The 24,662-nt window shown below is 45.1% G+C and overlaps 1 protein-coding gene across 1 annotated transcript in view; it reads left to right on the forward strand.

Moving 5' to 3' along the window:
- The first annotated feature begins 581 nt into the window (after positions 1–581).
- LOC310781499 (guanine nucleotide-binding protein G(I)/G(S)/G(T) subunit beta-1-like) overlaps positions 582–24,662 on the forward strand; it is a 63,613-nt gene continuing 39,532 nt past the window's right edge. Inside the window, exon 1 of the mRNA XM_083642139.1 lies at positions 582–950. The gene's annotated coding sequence lies outside the window, so the exon portion shown is untranslated. The remainder of the gene's footprint in view (positions 951–24,662) is intronic.

Below are 24,662 nucleotides of genomic sequence, written 5' to 3' on the forward strand. Positions count from 1 at the left end.
TGAGGCAGCGTAGACATAGCATGCATTGACAGGGAGATGCCAGAGTCGGAAAACCAGTGGTCACGGTTAGGCCAAAGACCTCATTTGATAAGGTATGCCCAGGGATCCTTATGGGCTGATTTTAGTTCATGTTTATTTATGGTGGTGATTATTACAATAGTCAATCTTAAACATTCTCTAATTGGGATAATTTCTAGTGAATTAAAGTACAATAAATTAAACCATTCCCCATTTTTCTGGGGACCCCTTCATGGACCCCTGGGTTCCTATAGGTCCCCGCTTGGGCAACCAATGGTGCTGGCTGCTCATACCAGTGCCCATTAGCTTGTCATGGAAAAAAGCTCGTTGTCAGATCACATCTGGATTAAACTATTTACGGCCGTAAGAATTAAGTTATATTCTATCCTTCAAGTAGTGTTTTAGGTAGTTTGGTGTTCCCAAAGATGGCAGTATTCGCTGGTAAATGATCCATTGGAGTGGTCTGTGGTACCTGCCCAGTCGACCCTTGCTTGGCAGGCTGTGCGTTGTGACGCTGCGTAACGTGGGGTTTCCCAGAGCTTTCAGCAGGGTTACCGCGCCCATCTCTGCTGTTTGATGGCCGCAGGAAGAAGCACTGAGGTCTTGGCGTGAAGGAAGATACAGAGGGACGACGACGGAGGGAAAAGACGAGAAGGGATCTGGCTTCGAGTCGGAGGTTGCTGTGGATCTGCTGAAGGCTTGACCGGGGTTCTGGCACGTCTGTCTGGGTGAACACCGCCTCGTCTCGTCGCTGTGCCGGGTGTGACTGTCTTCCCCTCGGCGGGTGTGTAAACTGGGTTCGGGGAGTGCCGCTCCTCGGTAGCTAAACCAGCTAAATCTGAGCGCCTGGCCTGGGCAGAGAGAGGAGAGACGAGCTTTTGCTGTTTCCAGTCAATGTGATATAAACAACGGACACCCTCGACTGAAAGCGGGTAAGCTAATGCATTGAAACGTGACATTGTGCCTCTGAAAAAAATGTATTGTGCCTGTGCAGTTGATTAGCCTATTGAGCTGGAAAGACGAGCAAGAGGGGTTAAATTGGGTTGAGTGTGTTAGAGCTAAGTTAGCTAACTAACGTTAGCCTGCTGCTAAAAGTGGGTGGGGGTCACTGTAATATAGCCATCTCAAAAACACATTATGGTAATCCAATTGTCAGTTAATAACAGCAACGTTAATTTAGTGAATTACCTTACATACCAGTAGGTATGTTATTTGGTAGCTACTAGCGTTAGTTGGTAGCCAGCCGTTGCACTTGCGAATGTTAACGGTAATGTTAGTTGGTGACAGCTCAATAAGTTAGCTAGCACCCCTGCTCAACGTCCGGGTTTCTTTTTCCCTCTTTTTATGCGAAACGCAGTCTAACTTTAGCAGTATCTAATTAATATTGTGTCCCTTGTGAAGGCATACAGCGTAGATTTTAATTAAGTCTGAAATGTAATCCCAATGGTGGCTAACATAAATCCCTGGGTCGGCCCACATTTTTTCACTGGCTTGCTTTATAGATAGCTAACGATACCTGGTATTAAGCTAACGTTAATTGGTCCACATTTGCAACCTTTTTAGCTCACTTTTGGCTTACCTAAAACAACCTGTGTCAGATGATTAATACGTCGCTACGACTTTACACTTGCATAAGCCAGACTTACGCCAATAAACTTTGGATTTCCCTTCAACACATACAGAAAACTGTAGCATCAACTTTAGCAGTTGACAGTGAAGGGAGTCTAAAAATGGCTACTTCACCAACATAATCACCACCAACCCCACTTTCCTGTAGCTAGTCCATACAAGTTAGCCAGAGGTGGCCACAGCCTGGGTGTGCATATCTTCAACATTGCAACATTTTAACGTTCTATCAGTGGACATTCACAGCGTTGTTGTTGATTGCAGCTCATATTTAAAAGCGGTTGAATCGAGGCTTTCATGTTTTGCCTTGCGAAAGTAGCTATTTACGTAATGCCGATGTTCGCAGCTGTGTGGACACAACTTCTTTAGCACATTTCCATTTAAATGGTAATGGTTTAGCGTCACGTTGTATGGACTGACTGTTTTGAATACAATGACTCGTAAGCAAGGTCGATTGTGGCCATTATATGTCACGGATATATGTCGGCATTCTCATGTTTAGCCTGCAGATTTGCCAGTGCAGTCGATCCTCTGATAGTGCTAAAAGGAAAATGGCTAACTGGCTAGCATGGTTCATGTCCTCTTCCCTAGAATGTACAGTAACGTTACAGCAGAAAATAATAGAAATGGGCATTTGTTGCAAGTGGCAACACAGATGTCAGATTGCATGGAAAATATGGGCAGTAAGCACCGCTATGAACATTATGCCTTATGGTACAATAATAACCATTTAGTTTAGTAAGTCTTTAAGCAGCGTCAGATTGACAACACATTTTTCAGACAAATCTCATTGGCCTTAGTCTTGTTTTAACATGTGGAAAAGAGCTGTTCTAATTGGATCTTTACAATCTGTTTATCTCGAGCACAGGTCTGTGTCAGGGCAAGTTGTTAACTGAGTAGCCATGCCCCACCTGGCCGCGCTAACGTTACACTTCATGGGCTAACGTTAGCCCAGGACAACGGGTGAGCTTCACTGACAACAACAAAGTACCAAAGGCCATCCACTACACCGCCAAGAGGGGAGTCCACTGGGCTGGATTTAGTGGTCAATATTTGGAAAGGCAATTTAGCAGCAGCAGCGACTCAGGCGTTGTCGCAGGAAGGCGAGCTGAGCAGCACAGAGACAACAATGTGTCTCCCTTTAGTCCCTTACGACGAAGTTATCAACACCATGTATTTAAAGAATCCATTACTGATAGTCGCCCATTTCTTACTCAAGTCAGAACTATTCCAGTGTTTGTCAAAAGAGCGACAGTACATATTTGTGTTTACTGCTTCACAAAGATGAATTCATCTCGCCAGGCTGCCTCTCTGGCTCTCTCCCTCCCTCTGTTGCTCTCCCTCCTTCTCTGACTCTCCCTCTCTGGCTCCCTCCCTCCATCTCTGGCTCTCTCGCTCCTTTCACTCTTTGGCTCTCCCTGCCTCTCTGGCTCTCTCTCTCCCTCCTCTCCCTCTCTGGCTCCCTCCCTCCTCTCCCTCTCTGGCTCTCTCCCTCCTCTCCCTCTCTGGCTCTCCCTCTCTGGCTCTCTCCATCCCCATCTCTCCCCCCACTCTCTTCCCTCTGGCACTCTCCCTCCCTCCTCTCCCTCTCTGGCTCTCTCCCTCCCTCTCCCTCTCTGGCTCTCTCCCTCCCTGTCTCTCTCCCTCCCTCTTCTCCCTCTGGCTCTCTCCCTCCCTCCTCTGGCTCTCTCTGTCACTCTTCTCCCTCCCTCTCTGGCTCTCTCTCTTCTCTCTCCATCCCTCTGGCTATCTCCCTCCCTCCTCTCCCTCTCTGACTCTCTCTCCCCCCCCTCCTCTCCCTCTCTGGCTCTCCCCCCCCCCCCCTCTCTCTCTCTCTCTCCCTCCTCTCTCACCCTCTTCTCCCTCTCTGGCTCCCTCTCCCTGCTCTCCCTCTCTGGCTCTGTCCCTCCCTCTCACTCACACTCTCTCCCTCTCTGGCTCTCCCCCTCCTCTCCCTCTCTGGCTCTCTCCATCCCCATCTCTCCCTCCACTCTCTTCCCTCTGGCATTCTCCCTCCCTCCTCTCCCTCTCTGGCTCGCTCTCTCATCCCCCTCTCACTCTCTTCTCCCTCTGGCACTCTCCCTCCCTCTTCTCCCTCTCTGGTTCTCTCCCTCCCCCTCTGGCTCTCTCTCCCTCCCTCTCCGTCTCTCTCTCCCTCTCTGGCTCTCCCACCCTCTCTGGCTCTCTCCCTCCGCCTCCTTGAATGAATGGGTTCCTGTATTCAGGGCCCAAGCAGCTGCAATGAACAAGATGGCGTTCAAAGCCTTTTTCATCACTGCTTTTCTCACACTGCAGAAGACAGCTGCCGAGCATCGGATGGATTCAGGCTTGGCAGGATAGATTTCTTTGATTTAGCCTATCGATAAAATGCACCGACTTTCTGAATTTAAAACCCCTTGAAATGTGTGCACCTCAGATACAGGACAACATGGTGGGGAAGGGGGTACATCTTGACTATCAGCCAGTGAACCCAGATATATACACTACAGGAATATAACTCAATGTGAAAACTAGACTTATTTTCTGACATTCAACATAAACTGTTGAAATTGTATTGTCCCCTATTTTGATGTGAAATTTAATGTCTATGACTTGTCTAAATGTTTTCTTACAACCACTACTGGCTGTGATTCACAGTTAACTGTTATTGGACATAATTATATATATAAAAAAAAAAAAGAAAAAAGGATGGCATTAATGTATTTAGTGGTACAGCAGGGGATTTGCTCAGATAGAAGTTCTGTGTTTCTTTCCTTCAGTTCTTTTCCATAGAGAATAGATTTGATAAAGGGAAGGGAATATACGATTTATTACGATTAGTTTGTGTTTTGTGCTGCTGTAGGCCAAATAGTTTGTCATACTTTCCGTTGCACTTGTGATTTCCTCAAAAGGAGATTGTTTTGATTTTAGCTAATGATGGTCTCAACTTGACACGGTTGGAGTGTCCATTGTAAATTTGCATACACCTATTATGACATATCCCATAATACATTTAACAGGGCCCGAAATTAATTAAGCGCCATTGGCGAGTCGATTTTACGTTTGGCGAGTGACTCTAGTCGTGTTTCCATTACCATCAGAAATGCGCAAAATCTAAATATCGCAATAGAAAGTGGGTAATGGAAACACGTAAATTTCGAAAAACCTCCCAAATATAGCAAAAAGTTTTTGCGCTCTCATGAGGTGGTTTTTCAGACGTGTCGATATAGCAGTTTATCGCAAAAGTGTAATGGAAACACACTTTTCCGCATTTGCACGTCATGTGACCCATTCTCCTTTGGAAAAGGAGCGGAAAATGAGGGAGAAAGGGTTCGATAAGCCGTGGCAAAACCTCCGCAGCAACCTAGCAGAAAGACGAGTGTTGTGCAAAAGCGGAGCTGGGGAAAAAAGTTCAGGTGTGTGCGCCGTCACTCAAACTAAACTTCAATGGAAACGCCTACAAGTCGCAATTGTACATTGTCGAAGTTGTAGAAATATCGCAATTATTTTGCGAAAAACTGTAATGGAAACACAGCTACTGAGAGGTCCGTCCACCACGTGGCGAGTGACAAAATAGTAATGTAAAATAATTAAATCTGCGATGTGTTTTGGTCTTACCACAGTCGCTTTTTGGCAGCGCCCAAGCTCTCCTTTCACGGCATCTTCGGCCTCATTTTCGGCATTGTTTTACCGACGTCACAACAACCGCTAGTCCGCTGTACTGACCATTGTACTGCTGACTCACTCCACTTGCAATCTGCTTGCACTGCAAGCTAATGTTAGCTTAACGTTAAATTGGTGACAAAACACATGCGTTTTACGAACACAGAAACTGTACTAGGGATGCACGATATATCGGCAATCATATCGGTATCGGCCAGTATCGGCCGATTCTTTAACATGTCGGTCATATCGGTATCGGTCAGATGTTGCAATGTTAATATCGGTTATCATTATCAGCCAAATTCTTCACATTGATATGAAATAATGCAGTAAATCTATGATTTATGGGCTTTTCCAAAGGCTTTGCAAATAAAGAAATGCATAACTTTTTCAAATTCAGTGTTAACATGTGTTTTTCAGTATGTACAAAATGTGATGATCATAAAAATGTGGTTTTATACAGATCATATCGACATCGGTAAATATCGGTTATCGGCCATAACAGCAATGTTAATATCGGTTATCGGCATCGGCCAAAATTTTCATATCGGTGCATCCCTAAACTGTACCATCGCATGGTGAAACGTTGCGTTTAGGACACGTTATCACAACAAAAAAGCATTTGGGACCACCGATTAGCTTTACAGCTTCTGGCTGTAATGCATTGATAGTAAATAACATCAGGAGCCAGCCTCTCTGTCAAGAGACTGCACAGTGAGAGTTAGCAATAGCTAGCAACAGACAGGAAGTTAGGCTAGCGTTAGATCGGAATGGGACAGGAAGATGGGCTGTTCTGCCTTTAGAGTAAAAGCATAAATTGTGTCACTTGAACTCACTTCTTAGAGAAAAAAGCTTTTTTGAGCTATGCAGTGCATTAGAGAAGTAAAATCTTCCTTTTATTTTTATATAAAAAATGAGCAAGTGGGCTCTGTCTTTAAATTTTTGCCCCACTGATGTCACAAATTTGTCTATGACATCATCAGTGATATCATTATTGACAAAAATCATCTTATGACATCACTGATTATGTCATAGGCACTGATGATTTAGGCATTGTGACATCATCAGTGATGTCATAGGCATTGTGACATCATCAGTGACAGTAACTGGGTTTCCATCCACCTCTGGATATTCGCATTTACCCAAAATGCGAATATAAACTTGAATGGAAACACCAGAAATTCGAATAAAGGTCGAAATATCGCATAAATGTTTTTACGCTTGGAGGGGGTGGATTTATCAGCGTATCGACTAGGGCTGGCACGGATCACGGATAATCCGTGACCCGTACGGATCAGCCCCCACTGTTCGGAACGCGGTTCGGAACGTCAATGGTCCGCGGACCCCCCCCCCCCCTTTCGTTTCATTTAACGTTTAACGTTAGTGTATGAGAACGCCCAGCGCAGCCAGACACAGACAGGCATAATCATGGCAAGCACAAGTGAGCTTCCTCATCCCTTGTCGCTGCTGTAAAGTATGTCTGAAGGCTGTGGCTAGTGGCTACTAAAGACAGCGTCACACAAACTTATTTCAACACCTCTGAAAAAGCACAGGAATGCGATCAGCGTGCTGCGGGCTGCACAAGTCAGATAACGAGAGCCACAACACACACACACACACGCACACGCGCGCGCACACGTTTCACAAACACATTATCACCGGACGGTGAAATGTTGCCTTAGGACACATAACAACAAAACAACACGTGGGGCCACTGAGTAGCTTAACGTAGCATCAACGTTATATTTCCAGACTGACCTGCGGTCTGGTCTGTAGGTCTGTACCCGTGTCATGTGGCTGGTGCAAGCAACAGCCACGAAGTTAGGCATAGCAGTGCCACCTAAAACAGGAAGTTGGGTCGTTCTGCCTTCAGAGTAAAAGCATACATTGTGTCACTTATGACAAAAAAATATTTTTTGAGCTGTGCAGGGCAACAAATGGTTAGAGAATTATAATAGTATTAAAAAAATCTACCGGTAATCGAAAATCAAATTTTGAGAGAAAAAATCTGATATATATATTTGTTTGCTGATCCGAAAAATCCGTGATCCGTGGCTCAAAATCCGTCACGCGATCCGATCCGTGGGTTTTCTGATCCGTGCCAGCCCTAGTATCGACAGTAGGACGATGCGAACTTTTGCAATGGAAACAGATTTTGCGAATTAACGATGACGTACCAGATGTGACTTCACTTCCGCTTTATGCTACTCCAGGGGGAAATGGTGGCGATTAGCGCCAGGCAGTCTGAATGAAATTGAATGTAACGTTCCCAATTCTATGTATTAAATTCTAAAAAACGACCCTCAACATTTGGGAAGGCTAAGCCACACAACTAGTTCGTTATAATCTAACATCATGCTTTGAAGGCGACTTTACGACGATGAGGACGGTGATCATCACCGTCACCGGGTGATGACTCAATCAAAGCAGGTCTCCGCTGATAGAGAGTCAGGCACACAGGCACGTTACGCCTCCTCCTGACGAGAAGCGCCACCGACTGCTCAACCTGCCGACTCCCAAAACTCGCTAAACAAAACTGAATGGAAACATGCATAAATTCGCATTTTATTTTGCGGATTTTCACAAAATTCGCTTGAATTATGCGATACATTTGGATGGAAACCCAGTTGATGCGAAGTTGAGCATTTGTGTGCTGCGCATGCATCAATAGAGCAGGCGATTGTGCACTGGCCAGGCAGCAGCCGAGCTGCGTGCACGGGTGGGTGCACGCTCGGGGTTTGCCTGTTAAATGATTGGCTGTTTCCGTGTCACTCGTAGCACGCTCTATTAACAAGGGACATGATAGGCTGTTTCACGGAGGAGAATCGCTCTTGGTTTTTTCATGCAGCCGTGAGTTAATCGAAAGTTTTATCAAACCATTTTATTATTGTATTGCTCGTCGGTATATATCGTTTTATCATCCAGCCCTAGTTTCCAACCTCCCAAATGCAGATCTGTGCCTCCCCAGTCAAATATCTCTGCTGTCTCCCCAGTCTAATATCTCTGCTACCTCCCCAGTCAAATATCTCTGCTACCTCCCCAGTCAAATATCTCTGCTGCCTCCCCAGTCAAATATCTCTGCTGCCTCCCCAGTCAAATATCTCTGCTGCCTCCCCAGTCAAATATCTCTGCTGTCTCCCCAGTCAAATATCTCTGCTACCTCCCCAGTCAAATATCTCTGCTACCTCCCCAGTCAAATATCTCTGCTACCTCCCCAGTCAAATATCTCTGCTGCCTCCCCAGTCAAATATCTCTGCTGCCTCCCCAGTCAAATATCTCTGCTGTCTCCCCAGTCAAATATCTCTGCTACCTCCCCAGTCAAATATCTCTGCTACCTCCCCAGTCAAATATCTCTGCTGCCTCCCCAGTCAAATATCTCTGCTACCTCCCCAGTCAAATATCTCTGCTGTCTCCCCAGTCAAATATCTCTGCTGTCTCCCCAGTCAAATATCTCTGCTACCTCCCCAGTCAAATATCTCTGCTGCCTCCCCAGTCAAATATCTCTGCTGTCTCCCCAGTCAAATATCTCTGCTGCCTCCCCAGTCAAATATCTCTGCTACCTCCCCAGTCAAATATCTCTGCTACCTCCCCAGTCAAATATCTCTGCTGCCTCCCCAGTCAAATATCTCTGCTGTCTCCCCAGTCAAATATCTCTGCTGTCTCCCCAGTCAAATATCTCTGCTACCTCCCCAGTCAAATATCTCTGCTGCCTCCCCAGTCAAATATCTCTGCTACCTCCCCAGTCAAACCTCCCCAGTCAAATATCTCTGCTGCCTCCCCAGTCAAATATCTCTGCTACCTCCCCAGTCAAACCTCCCCAGTCAAATATCTCTGCTGCCTCCCCAGTCAAATATCTCTGCTGCCTCCCCAGTCAAATATCTCTGCTGCCTCCCCAGTGAAATATCTCCGCTGCCTTTTGCGGTGATTTGTCTCATCATTCCTGTGTGAAGGAGCTCACTCTTGTCCTCACCGCTCTCACCTCTGAGTTCATTGCAGATCAAAGACATCACACATACACACGTCACACGCACACATACGTAACGTCATACACACACGTCACACGCACACATACGTCGCACACACACACGTCACACGCACAGCACTGGAGAGTGCATTTAGTATGTACATCTTGTATTTCCCTCCAACAGAAAGCTGTTTCAACCAAGGTATAAAAACAATTGTCCGATAAATCTAAATTGAGCAGAACTTGCGACTGGGCGGTTAGCCACACTATCCTGATAGCCACTCCATCCAGTGTCCAGTGGCTGTGATGGACAGAGATGGGCTAATCCCTGGGCATCTCTGAAAGCTTTTGTGTTGTTGAGGCCTCTCAGATGACATGAGTGGCGTCTGACGAGCCTGGGACAGTCCTGTCTGACAGTAATGTGCGTCTGAAGGACATCTGTCCCTGGGTTTGTGTACACACCAGAGCATTTCAGTAGGATCAGTGTCACCACAAGAAGATGAGCATAATGTTCAAACCTGGAACATCTGCCCTTTGTGCTAGAGGGGGGTTTGTTTTGTTTTTCATACAGATTCTCATCATCAACCCCCCCCCCCCCCCCTCTGTGAGTGCAGGATATGAATGGGATCCCCCCCCCCCCTCCTCTGTGAGTGCAGGATATGAATGGGATTAAATTCTTGCAGTCTGTGGATTTGGCCCATTGGGATTATTATGGGGCTTGGTCAGTGATAGTGCTGATTTTTCCTCCTCTACTATGATCCGGCTTTTAGCCATATTATTTATTATTATTACGGCTGTCCTCTAAAAGTCATCCCCCCCCCCATCTAAATTCCAATCTTAATTTCATTTGTTAATTTATTCTTGGTTAGATTGATTTAGGCCTATTCATTTTTGAGAATTAGGTTAAAGAACTGCTTAAGTTGTTATCCATGTAGGCTACATGTTGTTTTTATGTTTAAAAGGCGAAATAAAAAATGTGACTATAAGAGCTTAATTTAAAATATATATATATATATGTGTTCTGCCTCTCTCATTATTCCGACAAATCCTTAATCCAATAGCCCGGCATTGGCAATTCAATTCTTGCATGATCATATACAGTCTCTTATAGATTTTTAAATGCTCAAAAATGTCCCCATCACTCTGTGGCATTGACTCTTAATGTGGTCAAAATAAGCACTGAAGATATATATGTATATATATTAGGGGTGTCACAATATATCGTCCCACGAAATTTCGCGATAGTAAAACGTCACGATATGTATCGTTGAGATGAAATCTCATATCGTGAATTTTTTTTTTTTTTTTTTTTTTTTTTTTTTTCTTCCAAAAGTAGACAAAGAAACGTCTTTGTTTGTTGAAGTTCAATGTGTGGAAAGTAGTTCAGTTGAACAAGTCTCTGAAGAGACACATGAGAAGTTATACAGGAGAGAAACCATTCAATTGAGTTTCTGGCAAAACTGTTTACTTGACAGGAAAAACTGAAGATGCATAAAAAATAGACTAAGAAAAGTCTTGTTGTTTGAGTTTGAAGAAAAACTGAAGATGCATAATGAGAATTTATACTGCTGAGAAACCTTTTAGTTCAAAGTAAATCTAAGTGACGTGTAACTCATTCTATTTCAAGATAAGCCTTATCTCCAATCTCATGTTTTTTCTAGTTGTTATTGTAATAACAATTTCCCACAACAGCATGTTTTGTATTTGTGCATTTCAAATAAAATACTACTTTTCCAGTCATATATTGTCATTATTCAAGTTTAAAAAAATATTGTTAAAATCGTATCGTATCGTATCGTTATCGTGAACCCAGTATCGTGATACGTATCGTATCGTGAACTGAGTGTATCGTGACACCCCTAATATATATGTATGTATGTATATATATATATTTGTATAGAATAGTTGAATATTCATATTGGACAGTCGAATCCGATTCGACTGGCAGAATCCTGAGTCGATGACAGCCCTACATTCCATCATCTAAATACAAGAGTCAGACACCTGTCCTCCTCGTTCATCATCTCAATTCATAGCTTTCAAGGGGCGTTACGTGCTGCCGGGAACGCCCACCTGACGGTCAAAAAAAAAACTTGTTCATTCCGCTGGCCGCCTCGACTAGTTTCTCACGCTGTGTTTGTTCAGCCAAAATGCCGGATACCTGTTGTGCTATCGGTTGCACTAACCGACGAGGAGACACGCCTGGCTTGTGCTTTTACAGAATCCCGTCTGAGAAAGAAAACTCAGACAGGAGGAGGTTGTGGATTTGTGCGATTAGACGTGGTTCAGTCGCTGGGGAGGGCAAATGGCTTTTTTTCTACCATCAAAGTACACAGTACACAGTAGGGATGTTCATCAATTATCGAAAATCGATAATCGATCGTTAAGGATTGGAATCGATCCTGTGGCATTTGGATCGATTTTTTAATTATTAAAAAAAAAAAAAAAAAAAAAAAAAAAATTTGGACTAGGTTTGGGTGGAATTCGTTACTCCTCGCCCCACTCCATTGCACAGCCGACTAACGTGAGGTGGAGCTTCATATAGTCTCTAGTTTTCTGGCTGGGCACGGGCCTTTGTGCCAACAAAACTGTTTTAAACATGGGAAATTCACACCGGCATGCGCCGGGGACAGCAGTGTTGGAGAGGAGACACATTGAAATAAAGAGTTCATTGAGGAGAACACGTTGTCTTTCGTATTTTCTGCCATAGGCATTCATTTTGTAAAAAAAAAAAAAAAAAAATGAAAATATTGAAAATTTTCTAAGTATTAATAAAATCGATAATCGATAATTGATCGTTAATTCTCACCGATTATCGATTTTGGAAATTTTTCAAAATGAACATCCCTAGTACACAGTAATGTTGCGGCCAACATTTCATCAAAGGTAAGCTCAAGTAACGTTAACGGGGTATTTTAATCATTATTGTAACGTTACTTGAGCTTACCTTTGATGAAATGTTGGCCGCAAAGACGTGTACAAACGGCTGAACAAACACAGCGTGAGAAACTAGTCGACTCAGCTGCCAGCGGAATGAACAAGTTTTTTTTTGACCGCCAGGTGGGCGTTCCCGGCAGCACGTAACGCCCCTTGAAAGCTATGAATACAAGAGTCAGACACCTGTCCTCCTCGTTAATCATCTCAATACAAGAGTCAGACACCGGTCCTCCTCGTTCCTCATTCCATCATCTCAATAGAAGAGTCGTAAAGAAAATGGGTGCTAATGTGTCTGCTAACAGTGCCTTGGCCCTGCTTGGTTGTTGTGTGCTCTTAAAGGCAAAGTTGAGCTCACCCACAATGTTGTCTTCATCAGCCAGTTTCTTCTGTGTCTTAACCTAAATGGACCATTAGCAGCAGCCTCTGCACTTTGGCTTCCGTTACTTTGCTCTTGGGATTGTCAGTGGAGTACTGATGTACTGTGGTCGAGCCTTTCTTGAGCTGTGTACCGGATTTTGAAACGGTTTCGTCAGGGTGTGTCGCCCAGCATACTAGGCAACCTCGGAGCTAATGCTTGCATCAGAATTGTATCTCTATGTCATCAGGTGGCTTCCGTAAAGAATTGATCACTCAGATCTGGAGCTTTACTTCTAGCACACAGTGTGCTACCTATGGAGATGGGCCATACAACAACAGCTAACGTAAATTAACGCAGTCGCAGCTGTGACGTCACAAGCATGCGACAACAGCTCCGCTTCTGAGGCAAAAGCAAAGCCTCATGGCCTCGTATTGTCGGCTGTTATTTATCGGCAAAAATGTCATTATTAGAATAATAAATGATAACGCAGAATGACCATATTGGCCGATAATCTATCGGTCCGATAATTATCGTGCATCCCTAACCACTATGGTAATGTACCAGTACCTTTTACAAGCAATACTTAACGTTACGTTACCGCCCGAATTGCGACTGCAGCTGCTGAGTGAAACATCTGCCCCCCGGTGCTCCAAAAGCGCCGCCACACGCACCTTCACTAACATTATCGTTTGGAGTGCGCTGCTTGAAAGCCTCTTTAAAATCCACTTAAAATCCACTTTATATATATAAAAAAAAGTCTCTGTTCGGGCACCGTTTAGGCACCGGTACAGTTTGAAAACTATTGATTTAGTACCGTATTGGAAAAATAGGAAACGATACCCATCCTTAGCCCAGCGTTACTCATAAATAGCTTGGTTTGTATTCATTAGTTATTCTTCTTAAACCCTGTCCTCAACCCCACTCACTGTTGCTTACCCTTACACCCTCAGCAGCCCCCCCCCACACCCCCCCACACACGCCATCAGCACCCCCCACACCCCCCCACACACACCATCAGCACCCCCCACACCCCCCCACACACACCATCAGCACCACGCTTCATATGGGCCCCCCCCCCACACCCCCCCCACACACACCATCAGCACCACGCTTCATATGGGACTTTATCACCAGCACACTACTTTGTGTTTTTAATCCTAAGTGGCAGTTGAAGGCTTCGCGTGGACTCTGCCATGTTGATGAATAGCCCCCCCACCCATAGCAACACTGCCATTTAGCCTGAATTGGGCAGAAGGGGAGGGGTGTCATAAGCCGGTGGCTGACCCCCAGAGGGCCAGGTATATTTAAACACAAACAAGCACATGCGTTTATTTTTAGCATGGGTCACCACATGTGTCCAGCAAGCCCCTCCTCCCTGGCTCTCTCTAGTCTTGTCAGGTCGGCTAGGCCTGTGCTGAGTGAGGGGTCATTCTAGTCGTTCACGGTATGTTGTGTACAAGTTGTACAAACAAAATTCTCAATAAACTGCGATATGTCCAGAAGAACTCCGCTGCTCGCCTGCTCACCTCCACCCGTCGCCGAGATCACATCACCCCTGTCCTTCACAAACTCCACTGGCTCCCAGTCAAACACCGGATAGACGTCAAAATACTACTCGCCACCTACAAAGCCCTCAACAACCTGGGCCCTCCCTACCTCTCCGACCTCCTCCTCCGCCACACCCCTACCCGTCGCCTCAGGTCCGCTGACACTAACAGCTTGATGGACCAAGCTCCGGGCCTGGAGCGACGACGGGGCCTTTTCAGATGCTGCACCCTCCGTCTGGAACGCCCTCCCCGTCCACATCCGTCAGGCAACCGCTCTACCATCCTTCAAACAGGCCCTCAAGACCCACCTCTTCAAACTCGCCTTCACCTGCTAATCATCCTCCCCTCCATCATCACAACTCATCCATTTTTAAATCACATACTCTGTTTTATTGCTATTACTATCGTTATGTTCTTTTATGTTCTGTATCTATTCAATTATTTTATTGTGTGTAAAGCGACTGAGTATTTAGAAAAGCGCTATATAAATCTAATGTATTATTATTATTAAGTTGACGACCAGTGATGGAGGTCTAGGGTAACAACATGTAATGCTGGTTACACAGATTGCTCTTTTCTACACTTAGTACACCAAATGCGTGGTCCCGAATCAAAACTCAACTAAGTGGAGTGGGTGGATTGGAAGGTATGGACTAGGGGTGTAGAAATTAATTGTTTAATCGATGCATCGCAATGCGGACGTGGGGATCGAATCGTTGACCTATGAATCGTAATCGAATCGTGAGGCCAGTGAAGATTCACCGCCCTAGTATGGACCCAGGCAACATCTCCACCAGACTCAACATCACAATGGAAAATAGTTAAAGCTTTCCCACTTTGCAATGTGTTGCTGTTCTGAAGTGACGTGTTGGTGAAAACCATTTCCCGCCTGCTAAGTTTGACTAGAGGTCCTGACTGCTCTGCATCCGTGGCCGCAAGGTTTTGCCAACTGTTTTGAATACTCAAAGCAAGGGCCGTTTAGTGACCCACACACACATCTGTCAGCACCCTGCCACTGCGTAGCTCCGCCCTCTATCAGCGCTATGCTGCTGCGTAGCCCCGCCCTCTATCAGCACTATGCTGCTACATAGGCCCGCCCTCTATCAGCGCTATGCTGCTGCGTAGCCCCGCCCTCTATCAGCGCTATGCTGCTAGTAGGCCCGCCCTCTATCAGCGCCGTGCTGCTGCGTAGCCCCGCCCTCTATCAGCACCATGCTGCTGCGTAGCCCTGCCCTCTATCAGCGCCATACTGCTGTGTAGCATTTTTTTGTTTATTTTATTGATAGCAGCTGGTAGGCTATAGCAGCATTATGTCATTTCCCCCATTATAGCAGCTTTTATAATGGTATTATAGGTCAAACAGTTTCCATCTTACATGCATTTCATCCATCAAAGTCCTGGTTAAAATGTATCCACGTTTTCTTTTTTTTCCTACCTCAATATTTACATGATTGTAAACAAAACCATGCGCTTGCTTTGGGTTTGTAGGTAGCAGATGCCTCAGGCTCCATGTTGCCAAATTGTTGTTTCCATAGACCTTAATTTGCTTGGGTGGTTTTGTGTGCATTTTGACAGTTTTTGAACAGTCTTTGGCTGGAAAACTTCACTGTATCTGGCAACCTGACCCTCCAAAGATACTCAGTTTCTTGCGGTCTTGATAGCATTAGTTCATGGTGCAATGCAACTAGCTAACATTTGACTTCCCGAACCATTGTTTACATTATTATTTTGTGATGTTATTACTAGGATAAGATGAGTAAAGACGAGCAAAACAAACTAATGTTAACGAGCTGTTTAGTAGCTAATGCTACATGTAGCAAGCTAACTGCATTGAAAAGTTACGTTAAGAGCTACTGTTACTGCTAGCCTCAGTGAAGCAGCTCACCAAACCAAGTAGTGAACATGTGAAGACATGAATGACGAGCGGAGCTGTGGTCTTCCTGCTCGGCTACAAGGTTTGCTACAGTAGTTGCAGTAGTATTTTATCCTGGCAAGATGACATGTGTTGTATCTCTCTCACACATTTGTAATAATGACGCCACTGAGACGTTTTGCATGCGACTGTTATGACCACAACTCCGCTCACATATTTTGCGTCATGATCAATCGGTTTTGCAATCGGCGCAAATAAAGCAATACCAGAATTCTCCAATCTCATATTTACGCTGAAAATCTGCCGGTTGCGATCGCTTGCCGATCGATCGGAGCATCCTAGCCCTGCTGGCAGTGCTTTGCAACCTCAGTGGCTGCTCCGCTTTGAATAGAGGCAGTCTTGCTTTCTATTTAGATTTGCTGCCACAGGGAAAATGTGACCAAACCTGAATCCCCAGATGACGCGGAAAGAGTTTTCTTCCTTCTGTACAAGAAGAAAGGCCGCAGTCACTGAGTCCGAGAGGAGTGCGCTGGCTGTCATGTGACGCGTCATGTGACTCTTCACACACACACTTGTTCCTCTCTTTTGGAAGCTGTGACGGAGAACACTCGGGGGAGGGGTATGTTTATTAACGCAATCAAAGGAGTGTATTTTGTGTTTGAAATAAAGTCATGCTTTTGGCTTTTGGCTGCTAGCCTGAACTCGGCTTTGTTTGATCTAAGGCTTTTACATTCCTGTATGTAAAAGCTGTCCCAAGCACAAACAACCATACCTTTTGTTAATGTATGTGACTGGAAAAAATATATAAAAAAAAAATATATATATATATATATATATATATATATATATATACATTTTTGCCATCCCAATATGCATGGAATATCATGGAAAACCTGGAAAAGTCATGGAATTTCAAGTTTACAGTTGATGGAATTTCCAGGCAATTCAAAGGTCTCACCAGGCGCGCATCGCCCCTGGCCCCAAGTCCGCTGATGTGGAACGCTTTCTGCGTCATGCATATAGCTCCAATGTTGCTCTGTAAGAGCCTTTATTCTATGGGTCAACCCTTCCCGTCTAAACCCTGAGCTTTCAATGGCTTTTATGTGGCATCACATAGATTGAAAACATGTCTGATATAGCATATTTTTGCTAATGCCCGCATGTGTGTGCTACGCGCCATTTTTATTTGTTTTTACCTACAGTATGTGATGTAAAGAGTTCCCTATGAATGGATGTTTCAGCCAGCGCACAGCCAAAGTGTGGACTTTGGGGCGCAGACAAACTTGACACCAGCAGCCAATCAGACGGCTGTTTGCACACTGGTGGGGTACACATCCATGCAGAGTGACTGACCGAAGAAGATAATACTGTACAATAAGTAACTGCTGATAAGACAAGTGCATCTAGATTTGCAAGTCATAAAAATGAACTGGCCTGGAGAAAGAAAGCTCAAAGAGTAAAGAGGTTTTGATGAAGAAAAGTGAGACAAGCCCCGTCCTGTAGAAATGTTTGGTGATCTCAAATCTGGCAAATCACAGACCCAACACTGCGAAATGTCACCAGCCTAAATAATGACAACAAAGAGTGAATGTGCAGTATCACCCGAGTCAGACTCCAACACTAGCCGACCTGTTGGTCTTTCAACTGCCGGCAATGCTGGTGCTCACCTGTGGCTCGGCAAACAAATATAGCCACACAGCTAGCAAACAAGCTATCAACCAGCTGCTTTATGATCCACAAAATGTTGCTTTTAAATGTATGCATGCATAATATGATCTCCTCCAAAGAGGTCATGTTTTTGCCTGTTAGTCGGGCTGTCTGTCAGCAGATATGTGAAAAATGTATGAACATATTTCCATTCAATTTGGTGGATAGGTTGGCCTCGGGGCAAGGAACAATTTATTCGATTCTGGCGGCGATCTGGGATTTCCGCCAGTAGATGATTACTGCTTTTTAAGCCATAATTATGGAGTGGGAGAATTTTAGTTCATTTTGTATTCAATATAATGTTGTTCTTTTCCCAACTGTGAGCTGTTGGGCTGTTTGTTTATAGTAGAAGCTTAGACTTCTGAAGGCAACAGGTCTTTCAGCACCACTCTAAATCATAGTGTTGTACATGGAGAGAATGACTAAGAAATAAAGCAAAGTGCGTGCTGTGTCATATGGACCAAAAAAGGCATTTTGTTTATCGCTGTTTTTCCATGAATGTTGCGATTGCAGTTTGGTTGGTGCAGATTTTTCTCTGCAATTTATTTTTGCACAAATAAAGAAAAGATGCATTTTTGAAGGGAAAAGGAGATGCCAGCGCTTCTTCCAACATCCAGGATGATTTTGTGTGTGTGTGTGTGTGTGTGTGTGTGTGTGTGTGTGTGTGTGTGTGTGTGTGTGTGTGTGTGTGTGTGTGTGTGTGTGTGTGTGTGTGTGTGTGTGTGTGTGTGTGTGTGTGTGTGTGTGTGTGTGTGTGTGTGTGTGTCTTCTGTCAGATGGATTGTGCACGCAGCTAAACTGTTAGGGAGTTGTGTAGCAGAATGCTGCATGTCATTCATAGCCCCAGGATTTTGCTCTACTTTCAGTGTAGCAAAAAGGCAACAGGGCCTTAGGCTAGCCATTACATACAGGGCCTTAGGCTAGCCATTACATACAGGGCCTTAGGCTAGCCATTACATACAGGCCCTTACATACATGGCCTTAGGCTAGCCATTACATACAGGGCCTTACATACAGGGCCTTAGGCTAGCCATTACATACAGGGCCTTACATACAGGGCCTTAGGCTAGCCATTACATACAGGGCCTTACATACAGGGCCTTAGGCTAGCCATTACATACAGGGCCTTACATACATGGCCTTAGGCTAGCCATTACATACAGGGCCTTACATACAGGGCCTTAGGCTATCCATAACACATGCGTTACTTGGATTAGTAACTGTAATATAATTACAAAATTATTGTAACACCTTATATTACTTTGTTACTGAAAAGGTAACAAATTACAGTAACGTGTTACTGCCCAACCCTGGTCGTTAGCAACTTTAGCATTAGCGTAGCGCCGAGATGGCCCAGGGAACAGTAGACCGAAATATCAGCTTTTCTTCGTGCAGTAAAAAGCCTTGGAACCTTTTCCTTGTGGATGAGTGCTGCTGTAATATAGACAGTTTAAGACCATTTCTACTACATTTCTAGCATTTCTAGAGCTACTGGGTACAGTGCACAGCTCTGGTGCGCAGCTCCTACGGCAACGTCACATGGACAAACGTGTCATTCTTAAAGAGACAGGCACGGGTAAAAATAAAAAATATATAAATAATACAAAAAAAAAGATTTTCGACTTTCGAAGTCGATCTTGATCATAATTTTTTTTGAAATTTGTTGCCCTACCCTAATCCAATTGAACAGTGCAGAGACTGTGTTGGAAGGGACATTCAGTCATATTATGTCATAATACTACATTTGAATTGCAGTATTATGACTGGATTGGAACAGGATTGAAATCCACAACTCAACCAACCAACAGAATGATTATAGGCTAAACTGGGTGAGTGTGCCTGTACTCTGGTCTAGGTCAAGGATGTAATGCAGATGGTGTTTGTATCTGCATTGTGTGTGTGTGTTGTGGGGGGGGGGGGCATGGCTGTGGCCCGGATCGCGGTGACTCTCAGCCATCAGTCGTCCCTTTCATACAGCCATGGCAGTGTCTGTCTGTCTGATCGAATTTGCCAATTTCATCATAATCATGCAGGGAAACTCAAGATTCCCCTCCTCCTCCCCAATGCTACTGTTAGCCTGCATTCAGCAGAGACACTGAGGCACAGAGAGAGAGAGACACTGAGGCACAGAGAGAGAGAGAGAGAGATTGGATGGGGGCTTTTAAAGAATGTCTGCGAGCGATCCCGTTCTCCCTTCTCTTACTGCATCATCGGCCCTCTTGTTCCGGCCCTCTTGGTGACCTGGTTCAGCTGCATTCACCATCATGCACCACTTCCCCACAGCACTTAGCCTCCCTCCTCCTGTCCCCTCCTCTCCTCCCAGCCACTCTCTCTTACACACAGTCTGTCCCCTCCTCTCCTCCCAGCTACTCTCTCTTACACACAGTCTGTCCCCTCCTCTCCTCCCAGCCACTCTCTCTTACACACAGTCTGTCCCCTCCTCTCCTCCCAGCCACTCTCTCTTACACACAGTCTGTCCCCTCCTCTCCTCCCAGCCACTCTCTCTTACACACAGTCTGTCCCCTCCTCCCAGCCACTCTCTCTTACACACAGTATGTCCCCTCCTCCCCTCCCCTCCCAGCCACTCTCTCTTACACACAGTCTGTCCCCCCCTCTCCTCCCAGCCACTCTCTCTTACACACAGTATGTCCCCTCCTCCCCTCCCCTCCCAGCCACTCTCTCTTACACACAGTCTGTCCCCCCCTCTCCTCCCAGCCACTCTCTCTTACACACAGTCTGTCCCCTCCTCCCCTCTCCTCCCAGCCACTCTCTCTTACACACAGTCTGTCCCCCCCTCTCCTCCCAGCCACTCTCTCTTACACACAGTCTGTCCCCTCCTCCCCTCCCAGCCACTCTCTCTTACACACAGTCTGTCCCCCCCTCCCCTCCCAGCCACTCTCTCTTACACACAGTCTGTCCCCCCCTCTCCTCCTCCCAGCCACTCTCTCTTACACACAGTCTGTCCCCCCCTCTCCTCCCAGCCACTCTCTCTTACACACAGTGTGTCCCCCCCTCTCCTCCCAGCCACTCTCTCTTACACACAGTCTGTCCCCCCCTCTCCTCCTCCCAGCCACTCTCTCTTACACACAGTCTGTCCCCCCCTCTCCTCCCAGCCACTCTCTCTTACACACAGTCTGTCCCCCCCTCTCCTCCCAGCCACTCTCTCTTACACACAGTCTGTCCCCCCCTCCCCTCTCCTCCCAGCCACTCTCTCTTACACACAGTCTGTCCTCTCCTCCCAGCCACTCTCTCTTACACACAGTCTGTCCAGTTGCTGTGAGGCAGACCTCTGCCCAACAGTCCTATATACCCCCCAGGTGTGTATGCCAAGAACCTACTTGTATATAGGTTACATTACATTAGATGCTTTCACGCAGCTCAGCCTTTATGCATAATGCTGCTCTGATTTAACATATCGGGGAAATGTTGAAAACCCATTTATGCCATCTTTGCTAGGGACATACTGTAGAACAGGATACCTTTTAGTTTAATCATGACTACTGGTTTGAATAACTCCAGCTTGATAGTTATATCTTTGGAGGGTCAGGTTGCCAGATACAGCAATGGCTTTCAGCCCAAAGACTTCAGTTCAGGTTTTGAGGCTATTGAACCTATTTATTCATTTGATTTGCCCATACAAAAGACTAGTGAATAGCCCACAGCACAAAAAGAAAAAAATGCCACAGCATAACAAATGAACATTGCCACAACAATTGGCCCACAGTTCTATAATTGGGACACAGTTCTATAATTGGGGACTTAACCTGTTTTTCCTTTACAACTAGGTCATATATATATATATATATATATATATATATATATATATATATATATATATATATATATATATATATATACATATATATATATATACATACACACATACTCTGGTTCCAGATGCAAGAAAGTGTCATTTATTTGACAACGGTTTTGGCCGTAGCCTTTGTAAAGTCTCATACAAACCTGACAAACATACAAATCTGAGATTATCGACATCCACGTTTAATAGGGGCGTGTGTCTTTCCCTCTCAGACGATATGATGAACTATTCTATAGAGAATGATTTAGCACTAATTTGATACGATTCATTTCAGCGCCTATACGGTACGATTTAGTTGAATTCAATTAAAAGTATTCTCAAATACAGGGAGTGGCCCGGTCGACTCGTCAGTTCTCTAGTTCAATGAGCAAAAGAGAGGGAGGGAGGAGGGGCTATCTCCATTTAAATATTACGTACAATCTCTATCACTTGATGGGTGGATGGATGGATAGATGGAGGAGAGAAAGAGAAATGAGGTGGTTTCTCTCCAGACAGAGTGCTCTTCTGAAAAGCACTCCAGCTGTATCAAGGCAGCAAAGTGCAGCCTCACCCCAGGCCAGGGATGGTGGGGGTAATGCCTGGCTGCCATCCACGCTGCCACACTCAGTCACACCCGTGCTTTCCCCTGCCATATATAAGGCAGCCTACCTAGGTATTGTTTTGTTTGACCATCTAATTTATAAGGCAGCCTACCTAGGTATTGTTTTGTTTGACCATCTCATTTATAAGGCAGCCTACCTAGGGATTGTTTTGTTTGACCATCTAATTTATAAGGCAGCCTACCTAGGGATTGTTTTGTTTGACCATCTCATTTATGAGGCAAACTAGGGATTGTTTTGTTTGACGATCTCATTGATAAAGCAGCCTACCTAGGGATTGTTTTGTTTGACCATCTCATTTATAAGGCAGCCTACCTAGGGATTGTTTTGTTTGACCATCTCATTTATGAGGCAGCCTACCTAGGGATTGTTTTGTTTGACGATCTCATTGATAAAGCAGCCTACCTAGGGATTGCTTTGTTTGACCATATAATTAAGGCAGCCTACCTAGGTATTGTTTTGTTTGACAATCTAATTAAGGCAGCCTACCTAGGTATTGTTTTGTTTGACCATCTGATTAATGCAGCCTACCTAGGTATTGTTTTGTTTGACCATCTAATTAAGGCAGCCTACCAAGGTATTGTTTTGTTTGACCATCTAATTAAGGCAGCCTACCTAGGTATTGTTTTGTTTGACCATCTGATTAATGCAGCCTACCTAGGTATTGTTTTGTTTGACCATCTAATTAAGGCAGCCTACCTAGGTATTGTTTTGTTTGACCATCTAATTAAGGCAGCCTACCTAGGTATTGTTTTGTTTGACCATCTAATTGAGGCAGCCTACCTAGGTATTGTTTTGTTTGACCATCTAATTAAGGCAGCCTACCTAGGTATTGTTTTGTTTGACCATCTAATTAATGCAGCCTACCTAGGTATTGTTTTGTTTGACCATCTAATTGAGGCAGCCTACCTAGGTATTGTTTTGTCTGACCATCTAATTAATGCAGCCTACCTAGGGATTGTTTTGTTTGACCATCTAATTAAGGCAGCCTACCTAGGTATTGTTTTGTTTGACCATCTAATTAATGCAGCCTACCTAGGTATTGTTTTGTTTGACCATCTCATTGAAATTTGGCATATCAAATGGGCAGTGTGTTTTGGTGCCTGATCTAATGCTGGGCTCAGACGACATGAATCGGCCCCATATTAAAAGGATTTGGGTGACACATTTCCAGCGTCAGGGCCTGAATATGGCCGTCATGAACGACGAATGGCCGTCTTGACCTCTTGTGTAGTGTGACATCATCAAAGAGCAGCGTCGGGGCGTCCGGGACGCCTCACGACACTCGGAGGAAAAGTCTTTTTGGTCTTTCCTCGCCTAGCTTGACAACTTAATACGACGAGTTCCTTTTGACTTCAGCTTGAAGTGCGGCTTCTGGGGCAGAAACACACAGAGCGTCCCCACCCCGTAACCATAGCAACTCACTCAGTGCCTGTGAGAGGAGAGTGCCGCAGCACGCAGCGAGCTGCACTATCTATTATCTTGTACGCTTCAATATGCCAGCTATTAATAACTGATGGGATATCAGACTGATACACATGGCGGTCCAGATTCCATCATAGCTTGTGCTGGACCATGAACCATGAAGTGCTACTACTAAGTAATAGTAGTGACTAGTGAGCTAGTGATATTAGCAGTTGGCTAACTCAAACAACATGTCCTTATTTTGGAGATACTTTAGTCTTCAGCTCAGTTACATCTTGCTGGCATAGAGGTGTCTGTGTTGCCGTGTTATTGCTGTGTCCTCTCTTATGTCGGCGTCACATGATAGCAGTAACATTATTGGAGTTAACTCTTTCCCCACCAGGGTTTCTGACCATTTTCACTCCTCTTCCAAGACCCACAGAATATTTTCTTTTCTATGACTTTATGTAAACACTGAATATCTCAAAAGAAAGAAGAGGGCCTCGACTTTCATAGAAAAAAAGTTTGTTTCTGCCTTCATCCGTTCTTTAGTTATCGACACTTGCATGTAGGTAGTTTCCACCGAAAATGCCCGTCTGTCCCCAGAAAGCAGAGAAAAATTTGTTTTTGTACCAGCAGAGCGAGGGAGAGATTCAGCCCACACTCGGGAGAGAGGGGACGTGCGGGTCACATTCTCGTCTTGCTCGTGGGGGGGGTGGAGGCTTCTGGTGCTTGATGTCTGGAGGTCTGGGGGCATATCTGATGGCTGAAATGTACACGGTGTGAGGGCTCACAAAGTGGAGTACTAATCTACCTGACAGGAGAAGTGACCTTTGTGCGTTTAGCAGCATCTGGTGAAAAGAATCCTTCAGCTTTGAGTGACGGTCAATAAGTCCGTGTGACAGCACATCGAGCTCGGGGGGATAGCCGCTCCGCGTGCAGCGCTTTGACGCACCAGGCTGGAGCTGTTTTATGGAGCTTCATCCTGAAGGGAGATTGTTTTCTGCCTTTCTTCGCTTTCTGGTTTTGTGGCACAATAACTGTTGCTTCTGTGCAGGTGTGGCAGGGAACACTGGCAGGTGTGATGGTAGTGAATAGTGGCAGGTGTGGTGGTAGTGAACACTGGCAGGTGTGGTGGTAGGTAGTGAACAGTGGCAGGTGTGGTGG

Source organism: Poromitra crassiceps (genome assembly GCF_964638095.1).
Source record: "Poromitra crassiceps genome assembly, chromosome: 8".
Classification (NCBI taxonomy): domain Eukaryota; kingdom Metazoa; phylum Chordata; class Actinopteri; order Beryciformes; family Melamphaidae; genus Poromitra; species Poromitra crassiceps.